Source organism: Lethenteron reissneri, chromosome 38 (assembly GCF_015708825.2).
Source record: "Lethenteron reissneri isolate LAM-NWPU_2019-01 chromosome 38, ASM1570882v1, whole genome shotgun sequence".
Lineage (NCBI taxonomy): Eukaryota > Metazoa > Chordata > Hyperoartia > Petromyzontiformes > Petromyzontidae > Lethenteron > Lethenteron reissneri.
The window spans coordinates 6,939,820-6,964,056 of NC_083816.1; the positions used below are offsets into that span (position 1 = coordinate 6,939,820).

At 48.8% G+C, this 24,237-nt stretch overlaps 1 pseudogene; it reads left to right on the forward strand.

Annotated features, from left to right (window-relative positions):
* The first annotated feature begins 255 nt into the window (after nucleotides 1-255).
* LOC133351699 (protein FAM3C-like) lies at nucleotides 256-24,237 on the forward strand (annotated as a pseudogene).

A 24,237-nucleotide genomic window follows, 5' to 3' on the forward strand; every position in this document is an offset into this window, starting at 1 on the left:
ATGGAGAAAACCAGCCCCCAAATAGGCGGTGCCCTGAAGCCTCGTTGGGTGTTACTCGGCTGTCCAAGCCGGTTTGAGTCGCGAGAGTGAGCGAGGAGACGTTACAGGATGAGAATGCGACACGGCGAGCGCGCGTGAAACGTCGTGGGGGTGGAAAGGAAGCCTCGTGAGGTATGCAACGCGCATTTGTGGCAACGTCTTCCGCGGATTGTAAGACGCAAGTGTTGGGAGGGGTGGGGGGGGTCCCCTGTAAATTTCGAGCAAACTTTGGGGAGGCGCGTCTTATATTCCGGTAGGTACGTACGTGTGGATCTTGGTGTGTGTGTGTGTGTCACCTGTGGGGAGCGGTAGTGTAGCGGTTAGCGCGCTGCGCTATGAACCTGGCGACCCGGGTTCGATTCCCACTCACGGCCAACAACAGTGACGATTATCTGAACCGGTCCCGGGCCTCCCCTAGGTCGACTCATCCTCAAATGAGTACCTGGTGCGGTGTGTATACATCGCCGCTGGGGAGACAAAGGCGGTCGGGCGTGGTGCTGGTCACCCACCCCATCGTGTACCGTTCCGGCCTTCATAGGTGCTCGCTAACAACACTTGCCCCTACAGTCTGTTAAGGCTATACGGGGGATCTTTGTCTTTGTCTTGTGTGTGTCACCAGACTTTGTACAACTCATTAAGAGCGATCTCGCGCCGACCTGTACGCGTGTCCTATCGCACCCTCGCTCATAATCTCGCAACCTCGGATCAAGGCATCGTTTCTCTGCGTCCCTGAAGACGCGACGCGTCTTCCGACTCGCACGGGGTTGCCCGTGCGTCCGTGCTCGCCTCGAGGCTCCCCCGCCCCGTGTCAATGCAACTCCCCCTTACCCCCCACGCGTCTTCTCCCTGACCGAGCGGCTGTTCTTGATGTCTTCAAGGCACGTCTCAAAACTCGCATCGGTTTTTTATGTTTTTTTTTTATCCTGCTGCTGCTTTTGGTTCTTCACTTCCTCGCCACAACCCCCGTGTGTGTTACTTGCTCCTACACGACTCTCTCGCTCTTTCTTAGCCGTATGACCTTGGGCGCTACGGTGGCGAAATGTTAACCACCTCGCCTGGTATACAGGAAGTCGTGCGTTCGATCCCGACCCTGACGCCTGTTGTATATTTGGAGTTTGCGTGTCTCTCTCTCTCCCCGTGGTCGCGTGGAATTTTCTCCGGGTCCTCTGGTTTACAAAAACGCGTTTAGAGCAGTGGGTCGACAGACCTGCGACTCCCCAGCCGCATGCGACCCTTTAAGGACCGCTTCGTGGCTCGTCTTCACCACAGTGCAATGCGGCTCTTGAAATATTTAGGGGCTTTTTACCAAATAAAAAAAAACGTCGCTCTTCGTGTTGTGTTGGTTGCCGGACCCCTGCGATACATTTCCACGTGATAAGCCACTTCGTTGAGCTATCATTTGTGGCCAGGTCGCTTCTGAAAATGAAGAGCTATGTAGGTCAGTGGGCCTTACCTGGTAAAATAAAAATAACAACAAAATTATAAGACTGCCTCTCACGTGGCCGTAGTACTGCTGCGTAATTGCTCAACGCGCTTTTAAATTTATTTTTTGATAAACACTTTTTTTTAACTAATGTGTTACTGTTATTTAGGTGCGTCTTATAATCCGGTAGATGCGTGTGTGACCAGTTTGTACTTCATTGAGCTGCGTCTTTTAAGCCGGTAGGTTCGTGTGTGTGACCAGATGTCCCCAACTTTATTAAGCTGCGTCTTATAATCCGGTATGTTCGTGGGTGTGTGACCCAGATTTGTACAACGTCATTGAGCTGCGTCTTATAATCCGGTAGGTGCGTGTGTGTGACCAGATGTCCCCAACTTTTTTGAGCTGCGTCTTATAATCCGGTGTGTTCGTGGGTGTGTGACCCAGATGTATCCAACTCTATTGAGCTGCGTCTTATAATCCGGTGTGTTCGTGGGTGTGTGACCCAGATGTCTCCAACTCTATTGAGCTGCGTCTTATAATCCGGTATGTTTGTGTGTGCGACCCAGATTTTGTACAACTTTATTCGCACATGGTACAAAGTTTGAGGTGCGTCTTACTTTCCGGAGCGCCTTATAGTCACGTATAAGCTGAACGAAGGCCACTTGACTGTTTTAGATCTAAGATTAAGGGTTTTCCCCTTTTTTCTGGCAAAAAAAACGGAAACCTTTTTACAAGGAATCATGTCTGCATTAACCACAATATTTGTGGTCAGAATGCAAACAAAAAACTCACCGGTAATATGTGCATTGTCTTTTAAACTGATTGGTCCACACCAGAGACAGCTTTCAGAGTAATGAGAGCTCGGGGTGAGCAGTTACATAATGGGACCTCCTTTGCCAGTACCAAACTATAAGATTAGGGGTTTTCCTCTTTTTTTATGGCAACAAAACGTTTGAGACGAGGCTCAAAAGAAAGCTTTCTCTGGTGTGGACCAATACAGTTTCAAGGACAATGCATATATTATCAGTGTGTTTTTTGTTTGCATTCTGACCACAAGTATTGGTGTTAATGCAGACATGATTCCTTGTAAAAATGTTTACGTTTTGTTGCCAGAAAAAAGGATGAAAAAACCCTAGTCTTATATTTTGGTACTGGCAAAGGGGGTCTAATGATCTTTCGGATCTTTTCAGTCCATCTCTAAATAGTCTCATCGATCTCACGGGACAGGTATGTGTTTTCCCGTGTGCAATCGACAAGTTTCATATTTAAAATTTATAGAGTCGAGCAGCTCAGCAGCTGCAGCACGATGCCAGCGAATTGGTGTGCAATTATCATCCTTCTTGCCTTTGGCGTGTTGCAGGAGTGGGAAACTCGCGCTTTGTTCACGGCAACAAAAGTTCGGAATCGACGTCTGGGTTCTTGAGCCACTCAACCGCGTTGGTTGCCAGCTGGTAGACTGCATCGGTATCTACCGCTAGTCGTGTGCTATGAAGAAGGCCGGTTGCCTGAAACGTTGCCTTTTATATATATTACATATTTAATGCCCACAGTGTGTTATATTCACGAATATGTTGAGTCTTTGTTTTTATTGATGGCCAGCAGTTCACATTATGATTATTCCCCATTGATCCACTCCATAGGCGCACGAGAGAGACTGCATTGGTGTTATTAATAATAGCACGTGACTTGATTTTTAAAAGGTCGACGGATATTAATAATACCACAGTGTGCCTTAAGGAGGTTTTCAGTGAACGCTTACTACTCGCTTTGACGTGCCTTAGAAGAAACGCAATTGGGCTTAATGGGAAATAAAGACATGAAAGTGTGCTCAGAAGCAGGCAGCAAACGTATGCGTGGCGTTACACCACCCGAACTCTTGCGTTCGATGGCAGCAGCGAGTTGTTCACGAGCTCGATGCCAATGTCCGAGGTCTTCTGGCTACTAAGAGAGAGCTTCAGCAGAGAGACACAGAGAGAGTTCGTGTCGTATTGCTGTCCCTCCGTTGAAGGACCGCAGACCACAGCGGGGTGTTTTTTTTTTAAATTCACGATACAAATGACTCTGCGAGGCAGAGAGAGAGAGAGGAACTCGCGGGTTTGGGGAACACGTGTGGGTTAATTGCGTCATCCAAACTATTGAGGAAAGTGAGTGGGGCATGGGCCAAGACACGTTGTGTGGAGACGGTGAAGGGTGGTCAGGGAGTGGCAGCCAAGGAATGGAAATGCATCCGAGAGGACAGTCGACGCAGGGAGATGGAGCGATGCAATCGGTTCGTGTGAATCAGGTGCCTGGGTGGACTGCTACAGCACAAAGGGGAGCGGTGGTGCAGTGGCTAGCGCGCTGCGCTTCGAACCCGGCGACCCGAGTTCGATTATCTTAACCGGTGCTGGGGCTCCCCTAGGTCGACTCGGCTTCAAACTAGTGGCTGGTGCGGTGTGTAAACATGGCCACCATCTCTCTCACAATTCTTCGACGTAACAAAGGTAAAGATCCCCCGTATAACCTGAACACACTTTTGGGGGCAAGTGCTGGTAGCCAGGACCTATGAAGGCCGGCACGGCACACGACGGGGTGGTTTGGCTAGCAGCAAATAAATAAATTTCGATTTAAAGCTTTCGTGACTGCAGGGATTCATCTTATTGGTTCTTTCGGTAAATAAAATAATTCAGTGAGAATTATTTTATTATGTTTTATTTTTATTATTTCCATTCTACGTGACTTTACCGAAAGAACCAAGAAGAGCAAAGAAATAGTAATGATGAATATGAAATAAAATGTTAACTTAAAAAATTACGCGATTTAAATGTTTTAATGCCAGTGTTAAAATCAACGAGATAGCCAATACGTGTCGCGACTTTTGGGCCACGCTGGATAATCAGGAGGAAGTTTGTGACGGGTGACGGATGCGAGCAGGATGGAGACGGAGGGCAGGTGACCCTCTGTGGACTTTTTTTGAGTGACATTTTGGATGTTGACTGTGCAACCGATATGGCTTCACGGAGCAGGATGCGATGGCCGAGTGCGTCCCCTTGACGATCGTGAATGCGTTTCGTTCAGCTTGACACGTTGGACTTATTCGAGGGCAAAAGGTCTCCCTCCACTCGTATGTAGGGCACGTGACGCAGACCTCCGGAGAGGTCTCATCTCGCCTCACCAACCTCACCGAAACCTCACCAACCTCACCAAACTCACCTCATCAACCTCACCTCACCAACCTCACCAACCTCACCAACCTCACCAACCTCACCTCACCAACCACACCAACCTCACCAACCTAACCAACCTCACCAACCTCACCTCACCAACCTCACCAACCTCACCAACCTCACCTCACCAACCTCACCAACCTAACCAACCTCACCAACCTCACCTCACCAACCTCACCAACCTCACCTCACCAACCACACCAACCTCACCAACCTCACCTCACCAACCTCACCAACCTCACCTCACCAACCACACCAACCTCACCAACCTCACCAACCACACCAACCTCACCAACCTCACCTCACCAACCTCACCTCACCAACCTCACCAACCTCACCTCACCAACCTCACCAACCTCACCAACCTCACCTCACCAACCTCACTAACCTCACCAATCTCACCAACCTCACCTCACCAACCTCACCAATCTCACCTCACCAACCTCACCAACCTCACCAACCTCACCAACCTCACCTCACCAACCTCACCAACCTCACCTCACCAACCTCACCAACCTCACCTCACCAACCTCACCAATCTCACCTCACCAACCTCACCAACCTCACCAACCTCACCTCACCAACCTCACCAACCTCACCTCACCAACCTCACCAACCTCACCTCACCAACCTCACCAATCTCACCTCACCAACCACACCAACCTCACCAACCTCACCTCACCAACCTCACCAACCTCACCTCACCAACCTCACCAACCTCACCAACGTCACCTCACCAACCTCACCAACCTCACCAACCTCACCTCACCAACCTCACCAATCTCACCTCACCAACCTCACCAACCTCACCAACCTCACCAACCTCACCTCACCAACCACACCAACCTCGCCAACCTCACCTCACCAATCTAACCAACCTCACCAACCTCACCTCACCAACCTCACCAACCTCACCAACCTCACCTCACCAACCTCACCAACCTCACCTCACCAACCTCACCTCACCAACCTCGCCTCACCAACTACCCCTCGCCTCACTTGACCCACCACACCTCACCACACCACACCTCACCAACCTCACCAACCTCACCTCACCAACCTCACCAACCTCACCAACCTCACCTCACCAACCTCACCTCACCTCACCATCCACACCTCACCAACCTCGCCTCCCTTGACCCACCACACCTCACCTCACCACAAGCCCTTCCCGTCCTTTTCTGATGTCTGCTCATACAATCCCAAGGCACGGCGCGACGCGGAGCCATCGTCATTCAGCAGTGGATTGACAAAAGACATTGTGTGTACACTGCACGTGGACGCCGTTGCTGTACTCCCCACGGAGACGCGTCCATCTCGATTGAAAACGAATTTCTTCTGAACTGCTTTGTTTTGTGTGTTTAGTTTTCTTGTCCTTCCCCCGCGCTCCCGATTAGCACGGTTGGCTACGTACGGTGCAAATGAAATTCAACATAGATGCATTGGCATGATGCCAATGTTTTGATTGCTCATAGCACTTGCACCAACAGTCTATTTAATTATATACGGGCGACCTTTGTGTGTCTTTGAGTGTGTACGTATGTATATGTTGAACTTCTTTTACATCGTGTTAATCGAAGGCGAGGTCATGAACACGAGCAGACTACGATTATTTGAACCGGCCCTGGGTCTCACCTAGGTCGACTCAGCCTCAAATCAGTACCTGTTACGGTGTGTACACGCTGAGGAGACAAAGACGGACAGGTATTGTGCTGGCCACCCACCCCCCTATATTGTGCCCCGCTGACCTTCACAGGTGCTCGCTAACAGCACTTGCCCCAAACGTCCATTAGGGGATCTTGGTCTAGTGAATCACAGGCAGAATGCTGGTGGGGGGGGGGGGGCGGTGGGGGGGACATGGCAGGATATTTCATAGCAACGCAAGGCACTTTATTTCACGCCGAATGGTAACTTTTGCCGTTTTCGTCTTGCAGTGTGTCCTCAAGTGCGGCGAAGTCCGACATCGTGCTCGTCACAAAGCGTCCACGCGGCACGCCCGAGCAGCGACGATGAGAGGCGACGGTAACTGACATGCCCACGTGCAACGAGTTTGGCGCGGTGGTGGTGGCGGTAGTGGCGGTGGTGGTGGTGGCGGTGGTGGCGGTGGCGGCGGTGGTGGCGGTGGCGGCGGTGGCGGCGGTGGTGGTGGTGGCTGTGGTGGTGGTGGCAGTGGTGGCGGTGGCAGTGGCGGTAGTGGCGGTGGTGGTGGTGGCGGTGGCGGCGGTGGCGGCGGTGGTGGTGGTGGCGGTGGTGGCGGTGGTGGCAGTGGCGGTGGTGGCGGTGGCGGTGGTGGCGGTGGCGGTGGTGGTGGCGGCGGTGGTGGTGGTGGCGGTGGTGGTGGTGGTTGCATAATGATTATGCATCATAGCGACAAGTGCCTGGGTTCGATTCCCTCTCTCTATCTCTCCCGTCTCTGTGTGGAGTTTGGATGTTGTATGTTCTCTAACCATGTTCTGCGTGGGCTTTCTTCGGGGGGCTGGCTCAAGTGGCCCCTCGGGCGCGAGTCATTTTGTTGTTGGGTGACTTGAATGCCCAAGTTGGTTGTGATGATGCGGGCACCTGGGCCGGAATGATTGGAAGGCACGGGCCAGATCAGCTCAATAAAAACGATGGGAGGCCGCGAGACGTCACGGGCTTGTAATCACCAACACGCCGATCCGACATCGGTGCATCCACACAACATCGTAATGGATGCAAGATAGTGCGGATGCGGGGTTGGGGGGGGGGGCATAGGGGCTTTAAATAAACTTGCACTACCGTTTCAACTGCCACGCCGGGAAATCATATCAAACCAGTGACCTCTGGATTATAAGTCCGGTGCACTGTGCACCATATTCGTTTTCTTTTCGTCCTTACCCCGCAGCTTCGATGAGCACGGTTGGCTACGTACGAAACACGTTCAACGTACATATGTACGTAAACAGCGGCATCCCATAAAAAAAAATATTGCTCTCAGTAATTTTGTTATGCCCTCTCTCGGTGGCAGTAATCTTCAAAGGGTCGGTGATCGGAGTCTTATTTATCGTCGGCGTTTACTGGGTGAACAGCACGATAGAGCTCAAACTGGAACAGAGGCTTTGGGACGTCTTCTCCAAAGGTAAGACTCCAGGGGTCCTTTCGCGACAAGAGACACGCACGCCCGTTTTTCCACGGGCACATCCGAGCCATGCAGCACGAGACACCTCCGAGTGGCGCGGGTTGATCACGTACGGTGCGAAAGAAGTTCAACATACGTGCAGTACATGCGTACGTACTGACACTCATGGGGGTGGTTTTCCATTGGCCGGTCGCCGTGCCGAACCAGAACCAATTCGTGTAACGATTACCTGACACCCCCCCCCACTCACCCCCCCTTTGCCCCCAATCCTCGCCCCCCCCCAGCCCCCCCTCCCCAACGATTTAAGGTGAAATGGGGGGTGGGGGCGATATGGATTGTGATTTCATTGAACAATAATTATATATTTTATATTACCGGCACTTTTGTTTTGCTTCGAGGTTGTTTTTGCTGACTTTTACGGTTTTGTTCACACCATTAACTCAGATGTAACGCGAGTAAATCATGTGGCGTTCATTTTCATAAATTGTATATGTACGTGAGGATGTTGAACTTCTTTCGTAATGTACACAACCAACCATTCTACTTTTACACACAAACTTGAATGCATCATGTATCATGGACATTTTTTTTTATGATGTAGCCTTTAGAACGTTAATCGACATTTCTTATTTCTCTTTTGTGTGTGGCCTGCAGAAAAAGTGAAAGCTACCTTCACAGTGGCAGGTTCGTACGTGTGACTGATAAGCTCCTCATGAACACATCACATGGGAAGGTGGCTGGGTGGATGGGTGGGTGGCTGGATGTGTGGATGTGTGGCTGGGTGGCTGTGTGGATGTATGGCTGGGTGGCTGTGTGGATGTGTGGCTGTGTGGGTGTGTGGCTGGGTGGCTATATGGATGGGTGTCTGGGTGGATGTGTAAATGGATGGTTGGGTGGATGGGAGTCTGGGTGGATTTGTGGCCGGGTGGGTGGGTGGCTGGGTGGGTGGCTTGGTGGGTGGGTGGGTGGCTGAGTGGGTGGCTGGTTGGGTGGCTGGGTGAGTGGCTGGGTGGGTGGCTGGGTGGGTGGCTGGGTGGGTGGCTGGGTGGGTGGCACAAGGGTCAGAGCATTGAGTCTGCACCGCTAAGACCCTGAGTTCGAATCTGGGTTTTAGCCGCTGGTAATTAAAACTGATTCTCAAGTAACCTTAATTTGTGCTGGAAGTACAGCGTAGCACAAACACCGTACAATACAATTGTGACGTACAGTAAAAACAAACGTTACGAGACTCTGACATCATCACATCGCATTGTGGTAAATTAACTTAACGCGACCGCCATATCCGTGCTCCCGGTTGCCGTTGCGTGCAGCGGCGACGACGAAGGGCAAGTGCGGGAGAGCCGAGGCGTGCCCGCCAGGCCACCTGGCGTTCAGGATGGCGAGCGGAGAGAACACCTTCATCGGGCCCCACATTTGCATCGAGGATCGAATGTGAGTCGTGCCGCCGCGTAGGGACTCGGTCTCCCGTGCGGCCGCAGCGGCTCTCTCCGCGATGGTTGGTCTGCGGGGGGTGGATGTGGTGGTGGCCGTGGTAAGCGCGTCCGCGCACGAGTGCGTCGTTTTCTGTGACGGAGTCTGACGTTTTCGCTCCGTGTGCACCGACCGCGATTCGGTTCCTATAGAAGCTCCCAGAACGAGGAGCGGAACGTCGGACGACGTGCCGGAGAGCGTATTATTAAATGAATACAATTACAATTCCTTATAAGGGAAACAAATACCAGTGAATAACAATTGAATGATTACCAATCTATATAATTACAATACCCTCCCCCTCTTTGCCTCGAATCACTGCACCAGATTGAATTGAATTAAATGATGACGTCACCCTGATGCTGCTCTATTTAAGACCGGAAGCAACAGGAGAGCTTCACCATTCTTGCCCGATGAAGCTGATTGTAATTATCAGCGAAACGTCGGGCTACTCAAATTCCAAAATGCTGTTGATTCTCTCTTCAGCACACACCGGTGGGCTAAAGAAGTGAATTATTTTGTCCTTTGAAAAACGTGACACATTTTTTACTGTTTGGTCGTGTCGGGTGGTGGAGGGTTACGACACATTTATAAATAACACGATCTGACCCAAAAACCTATATTATGAATAATATTAGTCGCGAAAGCCTACGTGTTAAATTGAGCTCGACTGTGTGTTCAACATGACAACCACCGGGGTGCTGTGCTTATATCGACTGACCGAATATTAAATTTCGATTTAAAGCTTTCGTGACTGCAGGGATTCATGTGACTTTACCGAAAGAACAAAGAAGATGACCGAATATTGTTTTGCCCTGTGTGCAGAGTTATGGATGGCAACTTATACAATGTGGGGCTTGGACTTAAACGTTGCTGTTGTGAATGGTAAGTGGCCGTATTTGTTTATTTTCATGCTTACTGTTATATTTTCAATGTGTGACAAAAACTAATTCACCCCCACCCCCTGCATTTTTTTCCTGGTGCCCTATTAGCGTCATTGTTACGTGACAAAGAATCCATTCGGAAATCTCCCAATAGCCCAATACATTTTCACAGAAATACTTATGAAAATCTCTTAAAATCACCTTGCGTTTATCTCCACGCGTCATGAAGAAGGGCCATTGCCCGAAACGTCACCAATTATATATATTTTTACAGTCACAATGTTATTAAAAGAGAGGTTTGTTTTGCTTATCTCTACACGTGGGATTTAAACTTGTCACACGGCAGCCAAATGGATATATAAACTCTCAGCGCGGACATTTAGCCAAATTCGTAAAAAAAAAGTGAATATGATGACACCATCAACTCGCTGTACTTGAAGGCACCACGGTGGCTAGGAGATGTTAACCACCTCGCCTGGTATGCAGGAGGTCGTGGGTTCAAGCCCGAACGTGCCGCCTATATAGCATGTTATCCCCGTGTTCGCGTGAAATTTCTCTGGGTTTCCGGTTTATCCCTCCACATTGTAGAATCAACATCCGCTTGTTATATTTATCTGCTCAAAATTTTTACATAATAAGCCACTTTCGTTGCGCTATCATCTGTGGCCAGGTCACATCTGAAAAATATCTATATAGCTCAGTGGGCATTACCCTGTTAAAATAAACCATAGTTTAATCATTCTTTACAGAATTTCAGAGGTCGCCGGTTTGATTCCATCTCCTGGCGCTGGCAGTTGAGACAATGGTGCAAGTTTCTTAATCCCCCGACTGCCACCGCCTCTGACCACACATCAGTGCACGTGGGTTCGCCACAATTAGTGGATCGATAAATCACACGTGGTGGGGTAAAGTGTGGGCACTCACACGTACAGCCAGTGTGGAAGAGTAGGCCAAAATTCCTGTAGAAGGGGCTCTCTAGAGCTCCCTCTAGTGGAGGCTCTTCCACCAGCAGTGGGATGAGCAAGGAATTGCAGGGCTGCACCATGACCATTTGTAAATTGTAATAACGGTTACAATCGTTGTACTTTATTGTTTTTAGCCCAGATCTATGTTGAAAAAATATACATAAGGTCCCAGCAGGCTCGCCTCTGCTCATAAATAAAATGTTATAAATAAATTGTTTGATGATGAAAGTAACGATGAATTTACGTGTTGAACTAATTGCGTTTGAGAATTTAAGAGGACTAAAACATATCTGTCGAGCTCAAGCCTCCCGATAAGTCACGTGACTTCTGCGTGACTACCCCCTGGACATGCGTTTCGATCCTGACCCTGGCGCATATTTGGCTGCTATAAACTCCCACGTGATAAGCCACTTGGTTGAGCTATCATTTGTGGCAAGGTCGCTCATGAAAAATAAGCTAATAGCTCAGTGGGCTTTACCTGGTAAGAAAAAAAAATAGTTTAGTTTTAATTGTTTCTATTTTTAAGTGATTTGTTTACCTTCCCTCTACTTTGCACTCCTATCGTGTTTTTATATTTTGTTTATCGTTGTGACGTTATTACTCGCCCCTACGGGACATCCGTGAAAAAGAGCTTCATAGCTCATCGGATTCCTCCAGTACAAATACATTTTCTGATTCTGAAAACAGACACTGCTTCCCCATGCACCTCACTTCTCGCTCGCTCCTTCTTACCTTCTCCCTCCCTCCCTCTCTTCATCCCTCGCCTCTCATCACCACCACCCTCTAGCTCCCGACATCATTCCATCTCTCCATCCTCCCCTTCCAGCACCAGCGCCCCTACTCCTCCTCTCTCCCTCCTCCTTTTTCCCTGCTCCTTTTTTTACGATCAGTGGAAACAAGAAGATGCTCGGTGTATTCAGCACTTTGCTTCGTTCATCATTTCGTAATTTTTTTTTTAATTAAATTTACATTTTTAAACTCTGCTTTATGTAAAGCCCCACCTCTCGCTCACTCTCTCGTTCACTCTCTCGCTCGCTCTCTCGCACGCTCGCTCGCTCTCTCGCTCGCTCTCTCGCTCGCTCTCGCTCTCTCTCTCGCTCTCTCTCGTTCTGCACGCAGCTTTCTCCTCCTCCTCCTCTCTCAGCTGCTGCTCATCACGAGCCCGTGCCCTCCTCTTTGTCGTCTTGGGGGAGGCGACTTCCACCCCGGCCTCATTTCCCTCTCCCGTTCCTCTCTCTTCTCCCCGCGCATTGCATCCTCTACTCTGCTGCCCCTTCCACTTTGGCGTGCTGCGGCTACCACGTTGCTGTCGCGTTCAAACCAATTGCACGTCTCATTTTGAACTTTAAAAACAATTCCTCTCGTTGCACAGGAGCAACAGGCGCTGTGATACACACGGAAGTGTTTGACACGTTCGAAGGTGGTAAGTTTGGCCTGCCCACGCGCTTCAATACATGCATTTGTGTGCACGGATACATGCCTACATCGCAGTTGCATGCCCACGTCGTAGCCGGTGTGACCATCAAACGCATCAGAAGGTCAGAAGGTCAATGCGCGCGTCTCCTTCATGAGTGGAGAATTAAGAGACAGGCCACGGGACGGCTGTGCTCAAGCACACCCAAACTGTGGACCACACGGTCCATGTTGTAGCAGAATGTCAAAACTGCTACAACATTAATAGCTCGTTGGTGTAACAAACGAAAAAAACATCATCGAAGAACCTTGTTTTATCTAATTGAGAACGTGCCTATCTCGTCGGCTGAGATTGCAATGGCTTTGCCAGGGTTCGTCCCACACATTTGGGTGCCACTTTGAATTGATGCTGAGGGTGTTTTGCAGTGGCGATGAGGGATCAATGCGACCCGAAGGTTCAGAGTGCCGGGCTGCCACCGCTGCGATGTAACGTGACGTGCGATTCAACCTCCGGCCACGGTTCGCGCGAATCGCACGAACGACCGTCACGGCTTCGTACGAAATGTTGTTTACGAGCGCAGTTTCAGGAACGGGGAGGCTCTGGGATAACTGTAGACAAGCGCCTTGAAGGCGGTCAGAACCGGTGCGGCCAACAATTGCCCAGATCTTTGACCTCCAATAAACAGGGGGGGGGGGGGGGGGTGATACTTTCCAATGTATAATGCGAATTGATTCATTTGAGAGATTGTTTTGGAATCTGGGACAAATGTGGACCACGACGCCGGCACACGCGATGGCCTCTGCTTGCGGATACGCGATGGCCTGCGCTCAGATCCCATGGTTGCAATCCTTCCCGTGATTGCACCGCGTTCTCAAGCGTGGCGGGTTCGTGGTGGTCTCAGCCCAGACCACCAATGACGGACACCAACTACCCGAAAAGTAGCTGTCCAACGCGCAGACACGTGACTGTGAATCACCACGGACCTGAGAACAATTTGTACGGGGTGAACACTTCCCGCTCGCCTCCGTGTGGATCAGAGAAGCCACTTGAAGGGATCTCGGATGTAGTTTAGTTATACCCGCTTCAGTGGAACTTTGTATAACACAGAAAGCAAACATTCCATCCCAACGTTGCGCTAACGATGGTCCAACATTCACAGGGATTCTTTCTTGCGCGTGCCAATATGTTCAGAAGCTAAATGCCTACGTCTGCTAGCCACGAGAGGGCTTTGTGGGAACGTTTTTTGACCTATGCAAGGTCCTGTTTTCAGGATTTCAGCTGTCCTGACCATCATCTCGATTGAGAATCAGAATATGCGTTTGAGAATCAGAACATTTACTTATAATCGAGGAATCCGATGAGCTACGAAGCTCTTTTCCACAGATGCCCAGTAGAAAGACGGCCATTTTCACCTAGACGATGGCCATCGGTGGTGTTGAAGGTGACACGAATTCGCGTAACAGGTGAGAAGCCTACAAACCTCCAACCCACCGGCTTAACATTGACGTTTCGGCGGTTGTCGCTCTTTATTTCAGATATCACAGAACTCATCAACCTCCTGAAGATCGTAACGGATGGCTCCTTGCTGCTGATTGCTTCGTTTGATGAACCAGCCTCCAAGTAAGTCCCTTGGCCAACAAGTTGTGTACACACCCAGGGCTCAATGCCGCAGAGTTTAAAGTTTATTTTGTTTGGCCAGGCGAGAACTCAAGAGACCAGGATTATAGTCTACTTTGTAAGAGTGATGACCTTGGGGCTTTGGTCTGCCACGAGGAAGCAGTGATTGCTGCTGTGTGTATACAGGGACTCCTCTACTTACGAACGTTTGACTTGGGAACTTTCAGAGATACGAACAAACCTGTCCCGATGTCCAGTTGCCTGTTCGGACCGAGAGTCGTAAGTTCAACTGCCGCGCAATAGACGGCGGTGGTGGCATCTACATCTGCAGAACGTGAAGAACCAGTGGCATCTACATCTGCAGAACGTGAAGAACCAGTGGCATCTACATCTGCAGAACGTGAAGAAGCAGTGGCATCTACATCTGCAGAACGTGAAGAACCAGTGGCATCTACATCTGCAGAACGTGAAGAACCAGTGGCATCTACATCTGCAGAACGTGAAGAACCAGTGGCATCTACATCTGCAGAACGTGAAGAACCAGTGGCATCTACATCTGCAGAACATGAAGAACCAGTGGCATCTACATCTGCAGAACATGAAGAACCAGTGGCATCTACATCTGCAGAACGTGAAGAAGCAGTGGCATCTACATCTGCAGAACATGAAAAACCAGTGGCATCTACATCTGCAGAACGTGAAGAACCAGTGGCATCTACATCTGCAGAACATAAAGAACCAGTGGCATCTACATCTGCAGAACGTGAAGAAGCAGTGGCATCTACATCTGCAGAACATGAAAAACCAGTGGCATCTACATCTGCAGAACGTGAAGAAGCAGTGGCATCTACATCTGCAGAACGTGAAGAACCAGTGGCATCTACATCTGCAGAACATGAAGAACCAGTGGCATCTACATCTGCAGAACATGAAGAACCAGTGGCATCTACATCTGCAGAACGTGAAGAACCAGTGGAATCTACATCTACAGAACATGAAGAACCAGTGGCATCTACATCTGCAGAACGTGAAGAAGCAGTGGCATCTACATCTGCAGAACATGAAAAACCAGTGGCATCTACATCTGCAGAACGTGAAGAACCAGTGGCATCTACATCTGCAGAACATAAAGAACCAGTGGCATCTACATCTGCAGAACGTGAAGAAGCAGTGGCATCTACATCTGCAGAACATGAAAAACCAGTGGCATCTACATCTGCAGAACGTGAAGAAGCAGTGGCATCTACATCTGCAGAACGTGAAGAACCAGTGGCATCTACATCTGCAGAACATGAAGAACCAGTGGCATCTACATCTGCAGAACATGAAGAACCAGTGGCATCTACATCTGCAGAACGTGAAGAACCAGTGGAATCTACATCTACAGAACATGAAGAACCAGTGGCATCTACAGGACATTATACAACTTGTAAAGTTATTCCTCGTGGTCAGTATGCATGCCGTAACAACGTGTTTGGAATCGACAGGAGTAAAGTTGGACCTACGAACAAATCGACTTACGAACAGACCTCGTTCATAAGTAGACGAGTCCCTGCAATCCCAATCGCAGTTAATCTGCCGGTGTAACTTTTATTCAAATGTGGCAAATTTGGATTGTGACACCGGCACGCGATTGGCCTAACGCTTGCAGATGACGTCACGGGATCTTTAACGTCCCCCCGTGACGCAGACGGCGCGGGGATCCTAGGGTGGGGGGCGGCGGCGGCAAGGTAGGGAACGGCAGCCACGGTACCCTCGGCATTAGGCGTCAATTATTCAAGGTGCATGACAGCTAAACGCGAGCATCGGTGGGTGCAGTTGGCAACAGGGGACCGAGGCTGCTGTGCCCCCCCCCCCCCAATCTGCTGAACGAAGGCAAAGCGCGTGGTCCCTGCCGTTCATTCACGGGAGGAGGTGGTGGAGGGGGGGGGCGTGGGGGTGACCGGGTGGTGGGGGGGGGCAGCAGAATTGTATTGCGCAATCGCCTGCACGCACGGGCCCACCGATTGGGGTTGCCAACCGTCCAGGCCAAATCCGGAAGTGTTTGCAACTCCAGCACCGGCCCTGACTCTGTGGGTGGAGAGCAGTCGTGGGCCTTCGGAGAAACTGGACTTTAGCTCGTCTTAAAATAACTCAGGAATGCTTTGTTCAGTACTCTGGGGTTGTGCCGGTTTTGTTGGGCGTGCGATAGGTAGCACTCGCGTTGAACTGGTTCATCCTCGATAGGTTTCTAGCGAGCCGCGCTTAAGACGCGCCTCCGATCAGCAGCCCCTGGTTGGCACGGGTGGCACGGCGCACGTTGCGAAAGAAAGTTAAGCGTACGTTGTGCGCGTGTGTGTGCGTGTGTGTACGTACGTACGGGGCCATCCATTTAGTACGTCCAGATTCAGACACAGACCCATGTACTCACATAGAGACACGTAGACTCATAGAGAGACCCGCAGGCTGATCCCACTGGGATTTTTGCGCACAGCGTTGGTGTACGGTGCTTTTTTTGCAATATTTCTCGGATTTTCTGCTAACACTTAGTCACATAGTCACTTTAGATGTTTTCTTGTTCATGTTTTTGTTTTTTGTCTGTTGCGGTTGCACCCGATTCAAGAGCCGAATGGCTCACAGGGCTTTACCAAATAAATGAAAGTAAACTAAAAACTAAAACTAATATAGAGACAGACTCATAGAGACTTCAAATACTCATATAGCGCCCGTAGACTCGCATGTTCCCCCCCTTAGACTGGCATAAAGACCCATATACGCTACTCACTCACAGAAAGACTCATAAACTCGTATTGAGACCCATAGACTCACACAGAGACCCATATACACTACTCACTCATAGAAAGACCCATAGATTCGTATAGAAACCCCTTAGAATCACACAGAGAGCCATAGACACACAGATACACATAGACTCACGGAGACCCAACCCATATAAAGCCCGGAGACTTATATAGACATCGGTAGACTCACACAGACACCCATAGACACACGGTGACCCAAAGACTCGCAGAGAGCCCTGTGTGTTGAAACACATGAAATAACCCCGATGTTTCCCTGGCCTTTGTGGACCAGCCCTGGTTTATAAACCCAACGTCTGCCATCGTGCTGGGCGGGTCTCTGTGTCCCCTGCAGACTGAACGAAGAAGCTCGCAACATGTTGGCCGCGATGGGAAGCCGCTTTATAAAGAACGTCGCCTACCGGGACACGTGGGTCTTCGTGGGCACGAAAGGCAATGCGAACAGCTCTCTGTTCGAAGCGGTAAGTTCGGGGTGGGGTTCTTTTTTTCTATTTTTATCGACGCGTTGTTTTTACGTTAGCTGCACGTGCACTTTGAACTTCTTTCGCACCACACGTAGCCAACCGCGCTCATCGAGGGGCGGGAAGGACAACAAACTAACCACAAAAAATCGGTTCTAAAGAAATGAGTTTGTCAATCCAGACCAGGGGTGGGGAACGGCCGGCCCGCGGGCCGTATGAGGCCAGCAAAATCATTAGGTGTGGCCCTGCCAAGGCAACCGCAGGCGGGACTCGAAAGTCAATACATCTAGGAGCAAACCTGGAAAAGCAGTTGCGAGTAGCAACATCATCAATACCAGCCAACATCACCCCACGCCTCGCCAAAGAGAAGCAGTTCCAGCCATCGCGTTAGGGGAGAGTTAATTAAATGTTTGACCAAATATAACAACGGGCTCATTTTTAAGTTGATCATTTTGTATGGCCCGCGAATGACGTTATAAATATCCAAATGGCTTTTGGCAGATAAAAGGTTCCCCACCCCTGATCTAGACGATTTTAAAGTTCACAGCCTCCAGTGGCTTCCTGCTAGCGGAAGGAGGAGCGTTTCCAGACGGCCGCAGAAGAGCATGTGAAAGCGCGCGGTGCGGTGTTCGATGGCCAGTCAAAAGCCGCCTCCGCCGTTGCTGCTGCTGCTGCTGCAATGATGACCGATGAAAGAATTGTCGCACTGAAGAGGAGACCAGGTGGCTCAGAGGGCAGAGCGCCGAGCCTAAGCACCGCCGATGAGATCCTGGGTTCACATCCGGCTTTGCATTTAGAAGTCTTTTTTTGTCGCGAGATAAGCTGCTTCGTCGCGCTAATCATTTGCGATCGCCAGGCCGCTTCTGAAAAGTGGCTGTGTAGCTCAGTGGGCTTTACCTGGTAAAATGGTGTAAATGCTTACCCCGGAGCTCTCATACTCTGATGGTGCATTGTCTTTGAGTTGTGCGCCTTTTGGCGTCATCTGGTCCAACACCTTGTGAGACTAGGCTCTAAGGAAAGCTGTCTCGGGTGTGGACCAATCAACTTCAAGGACAGTGCATACATTATCAGAGTTATGTTTTTTGTTCGCATTATGACTGCAGGTATTGTGGTCTATGCAAACATGACTCCTTGTAAAAAAGGTGTCAGTTTTGTTGCCAGATAGAAGGGTAAAAAAACAATTATCAAAATAAAATGAGTTCGGTTCATATCTACGATTTTTTTCACTTTTTACAAATTTTCTTGCTGTGGATTTCACACCTGATGATGATTGCTTGTGTTGCAGTCGAAACGTCGTGAGAATTTGTATTGTTTTATATTTGTATTATTTTATTATTTCTCTTCTACGTGACTTTACCGAAAGAACCAAGAATATCGATGATTTTTGTTGTGCCAGGCGCACGCACGCCTCGTGTCTCCTCGTGTTTGAAAGTAAACTCGCGAGTTTGTTCTTGATCCTTCCCCTTCCCTCGTGCCTTTTGCAGCACACGAAGAACAACGAGGAAACCAACAAGTACCAGGGGTGGCCGGAGCGCGTGGAGATCGACGGCTGCATTCCGCTGAGGAAAAGCGGTGGCGTGACGCTCTGAACGCACACGCACGTACACACACGCACACACGAACACACACACGTACACATGCACACGCACGCAGACGCGCACACACACACACGTACTCACACACACACGCACACACACGCGCACACATACACACGCACACACACACATACGCGCGCACACACGCACGCACACACGCGCACACACACACGCACACACACGCACACACGCACACACACACAACACACACGCACGCGCACACACACGCACGCGCGCACGCACGCACGCACACACACGCACGCACACACGTGCACACACACGCGCACACACACATGCATGCACACGCACAACACACACACGCGCGCGTGGGGAGCGGTAGTGTAGCGGTTAGCAGCGCTGCGCTACGAACCTGGCGACCCAGGTTCGATTCCCGCTCACGGCCAACACCGGTGACGATTATCTGAACCGGTCCTGGGCCTCCGCTAGGTCGAATCAGCCTCAAAATGAGTACCTGGTTCTATGTGTAAACATCGTCACTAGGGAGACAAAGGCGGCCGGGCGTGTTGTTGGCCACCCTCCCCATTCGTGTACCGTGCCGGCCTTCTAAGGTGCCGCCCGCTAACAGCACTTGCCCCCAAAAGTCTGTTAAGGATATATGGGGGATCTTTGCCTTTTGTGTGTACGCATAGGTGCTCGTTAACAGCACTTGTCCCAACCTTCCATTATCTCTACGGGGATCTTTATCTTTAGATGCACGCTTGCATGGGGGGCAGCGAGGGGGGGCGTGCCTGCATGCACGGGTAAATTTTTACGAGTACCCAAATAAATGTGAACAGTAAACAGAAAGTCAGGAGACGATCTATCAGGTTTTGTCATCTTCAAACCCCCAAATCCCCCCCCCCCCCTTACCCTCTTCCCCCCATCCTCCCGTCCCTCAGCCTCACCTTAGTCACCAACCCGCATTGACCAGCGTGGTGAAGTAGGGTCAAATGACTCGCATTCTCCGATTCAGTGCTTCTCAATCGGTGGTTACACGGGTCCGCTGGGGGGTAACTTGGCAATGTCCCAGGCGTGTACGTGGGGTGATTTATAAACGTGTGAAATTGTATCATACATGGGAATCATTGGTGAATAATCGCGTTTGAATCTGCCAATATAAATTAATAGCAATACAATCTAAATCCACGTGGTAGCCTAGAACAATATAGAAGATCTGTATAAACTCAATGATTGTAAACAATGTTGTCTTACGATTTAGTTAGTTAGTTAGTTAAAATTTAACAAGGTGGTAAGTTAGCCCAAAAATATGTTAACAAAACATGTTTTTAAATGCAAACACTTTTATTTTCACTCAAAAGTATGAAATAAATCATCTTGACCCCCCCATAATTTATCAAATTTGATGTGCTGAATGAAAGTGGGTGGTTTCCTTTCGATGTGTTTAATTTTATTTTTGCAAGCCACCCACTTTTATTCAACACATCACATTTTATTAAATCTGGGGTAAAAAAAATTCTACTTTTGAGTACAAATAAAAGTGTGTGCATTGAAAAAACGTGTTTTTTTACCACAATTTATTTTATTTTAATATTTTAAAATTATTTGTATATGTATATATTCATTCTAAGATCTCAATCCAGACAATAACACTGGTCAACAAAAAAAAAACTTTTTTTTCTGGCCTGGACTTTTGCAGCTGTTTTAGATTAATTTCAGGGTGCTGATTCCAAATCTGATCTCAGATTTGCTCTATCACATCTCATTTTATGCTATCGGCACACCCCATTTTCATTTGTTTTACCCGAAATTAACTCTGTCACTTATGATTTCAAGTTGTTGCGAGTCAGTGACTGCTTTAGTGTTAAAATATGGTGATGTATTTTTAGGATAGTGTGTTTATAATATCATTTTATGTAGATATGCACATTTATTTAATATTTTTCTTCTGCAGTTTTGATTGAAAATGCAATATTTGATATCTCAAAAACCTGATGTGATAGACAAAAACTGATGCCAGATATGGAATCAGCACCCCAAAATTACCTTAAAACCGTTGGAATACCTTATGCCAGAAAAAGTGTGTTGACCAGTGTAATCAAACTAGTGTTATTGTCTGGATAATTCTAATATATTTGAGACAGTGCAATCACATTTTAAGTAAAAAAAACACACGAAGAAGCACAGGATGGGCAGGATCCGGATCGGTTCTTTAAATGAATTCTTGACTTGTCACGCGAGAGGCGACCAAGAGACTGTGTGTACAATATGTCAGCTCGTTCGGCTTCGTAGATCCCAAGATATTGCGCGTCAAAGATTTGAAAGAATATAAACAGACGACAGGGCAAGTTAAATAAAAGTGTAAATCTTGACTTAAAGCTTTCGTGACTGCAGGAATTCATTTTCCTGAACACGTACTGCTTGCATTGCGATCGAAACGTCGTAGTTTTCTTTTACCTTTGATTACTTTCTTTGAACCTATCTACGTGACGTTACCGACAGACCCAAGAATATGAAATAATGATAAAAGTGTCTAATAATATATATATTGTAGAAAAACGTTGAGAACCACGTGCTCTGATTGCTAAATGTACGCTCGCTCGAGTTTTAACCGCACTCTGCCTGGCTGGGCTGGCAGATGAAGCGGAGGGTGGCTGTCCGAATGATGATGTCTACGTGACTTTACCGAAAGAACCAGGAAGTATGGATTCCTGCAGTCACTGAAGCTTCAAATCAAGACCGAGTGATTATCGTTCCCGAGTGGGCACAACTCAGACGGTGGCTCCAAATCCTGTTTCAGCCGCCCGCGATTAAACCGGTCACTGCAAGGGGTAGCGAGCCAGCCAGCTCGCAGATGGAGTGCGCTGGAGAAACCTTGAATCTGCCCTGCCACGTGGATAGGCATTTCTCTGTTGTGGGTGCGTGTGGGAGAGAGAATGAGAGAGTGCACCCTGGTGGCTGAATAAGAAAAGTGGCTTTTAAAGAAAAAAAACCCGCAGACATTGAAAGGGGTCTCAAAGACTGTGCTGTCAACCCATACGGTTTACCCGTATTCTTGTACAGGGAAATTGAGTTAAAAAATGGTTTGTGTATCTCTCTTGCGATGGGACTTTGAAGAATGAACGTTGAGATGTATAAGGGCACGAGGTGACCAATAAGGTTTGAATTGGTCTGTAATAAGATAGACACTGATACGGGGTTGCCAGGTATGTAGTGGTGAGTGTACTAGTGGTGACTGTCTATTTGTTTGTGTATCTCCCTTGTGATGGAACTTTGTAGGATGAACGTTGATATTTATAAGGGCACGAGGTGACTAACAAGGTCTGAATTGGTCTGTAATAGGGCAGGGCACTGATAAAGGTTGACAGCTATGACCTCTTGACTTAAAGCTTTCGTGACTGCAGGAATTCATATGCATTGGGTCTTTCGGTAAAAGTCACGTAGATCGGTTCAAATTCATCAAAATAAAACAAACAACACTTCGACGTTTCGATCACAACACAAGCGATCGTCATCAGGAGGAAGAAAGGGGGGGGGGGGGAGGGGTGGGAAGCTGCTGAGGCAGACTGTCTTAAAGGTTTTAAAAAACGACCTCCTTCCAAGGGGCCGTTCTTGAGCACACGCAAGCTGGTGCAATGCTCCGCGAGTCGTTCCGAACGGACGCCTCATCAGGTCGTGACGGGTCTCCTTTTTAAATCCTTTATATTAAGTTCGCTTGCTTGCTTGCGTGCTTGCTTGCTTGCTTAGGACCGTGCAAATCTTTCGGTCGTTTTTTAACCCACTTCCCGTGATCCAATCGAGCTGACATTTTCCACACAGACTCGTTGTGCCAAACAATTATTGTTCGTGAAAAAAAATTCCCAAAATGTTACACTTTTTAGGCAAAAAAAATGTATTTTACATATATTCAAATAGAACGCATTCATGGCTTTGGCTGAACATCAGAGTGTAAGAGCCCAGAGCGTAACCCCTCCACAGGCCGTGGCGGAGTAGCGCAGTTGGTAGCGCCCTCGCTTCCCATGCCTAAGGTCGCGGGATCGATCCCTGCGTCCTCCACAGGCGAATATATTTTTAAATCCTTTATATTAAGTTCGCTGCCACGCATATAAAGGATTTATAGTGAAAAACTTGGTTTTTACGGGTTATACTTATTAAATCCTTTATATTAAGTTCGCTTGCTTGCTTGCGTGCTTGCGTGCTTGCTTGCTTGCTTACGACCGTGCAAATCTTTCGGTCGTTTTTTAACCCACTTCCCGTGATCCAATCGAGCTGACATTTTGCACACAGACTCGTTGTGCGAGACAATTAATGTTCGTGAAAAAATTTTTCCCAAATTTTACACTGTTTAGGGAAAACAAATTAAATGTTTAATTACCAATTGCTTAATACTGGCAGACAACCATCTGACCCATAGGTGGCAGCCATCTCAAGCCAGAGGACGAGAGGACTCTAGCCGCCACGCATATAAAGGATTTATAGTGAAAAACTTTGTTTTTACGGGTTATACTTATCTCAACCCTGATGCTCTCTCCCCCGCTCCCCCACACCCTGCATCGTCCCCGTTCTGCTGTAAATGTGCACCGATGCCTACACAGCCGAGGGCCATATAGGCACGTCAAATATAGACTGGCTGATCGAGTTGCACGATGTCGATACGACGGAGAGTGGAATAAAAAGTTTACGGGGGGGCAAAGGTCAATTTCTGAAAATTGCTCTGTCTGAAGATGAATGTTGTCGATGTTCGCCGTGCCCTAAGATGACGCTGCTGACTGTTTCGTGTCTTGTGTGTGCAGCGACTGTGACTGTGTGGACCGATGCGTGAGTGACAATCTTCCTCTCTCTCTTCCTCTCTTCCCTCACGTTGGTTGCGCGTGGAGCCTCGCTGTTTGAAGGAAGGCGGGTTGGCTGCGGAGACTTTAAATTGTTTACGAAGTCGTCTCCAAATGTGTCGATCGTGGAGCCAAGACCTGTCTCAAACCGAGGCACGGCGGGTCTTACCCGCTGGTCACCGGCGTGACCTATGAAGTGCTCGTGAATCCTCGCTTCCCGGAGGATTAATATCGTCACTTGTATCTATTGGGGGGGAAATGGGCTACGTTGAAATAGAAAAATGTTTGTTGTCCTTTCCCCGCACCTGCGATTAGCACGGTGGGCTACGTACGGTGCGAACGAAGTTCAACATGCAAGTTTCAAGCAATGATTTTGCTTAAAAATTCTATGCAATGATTTATTGTAGTTCGTGTGCGTCGAGTACTTTCCCCATGGTGTGTGGGCTCTGGTGATGGTGGGGGTTCGTGTGAAATAAAGAAA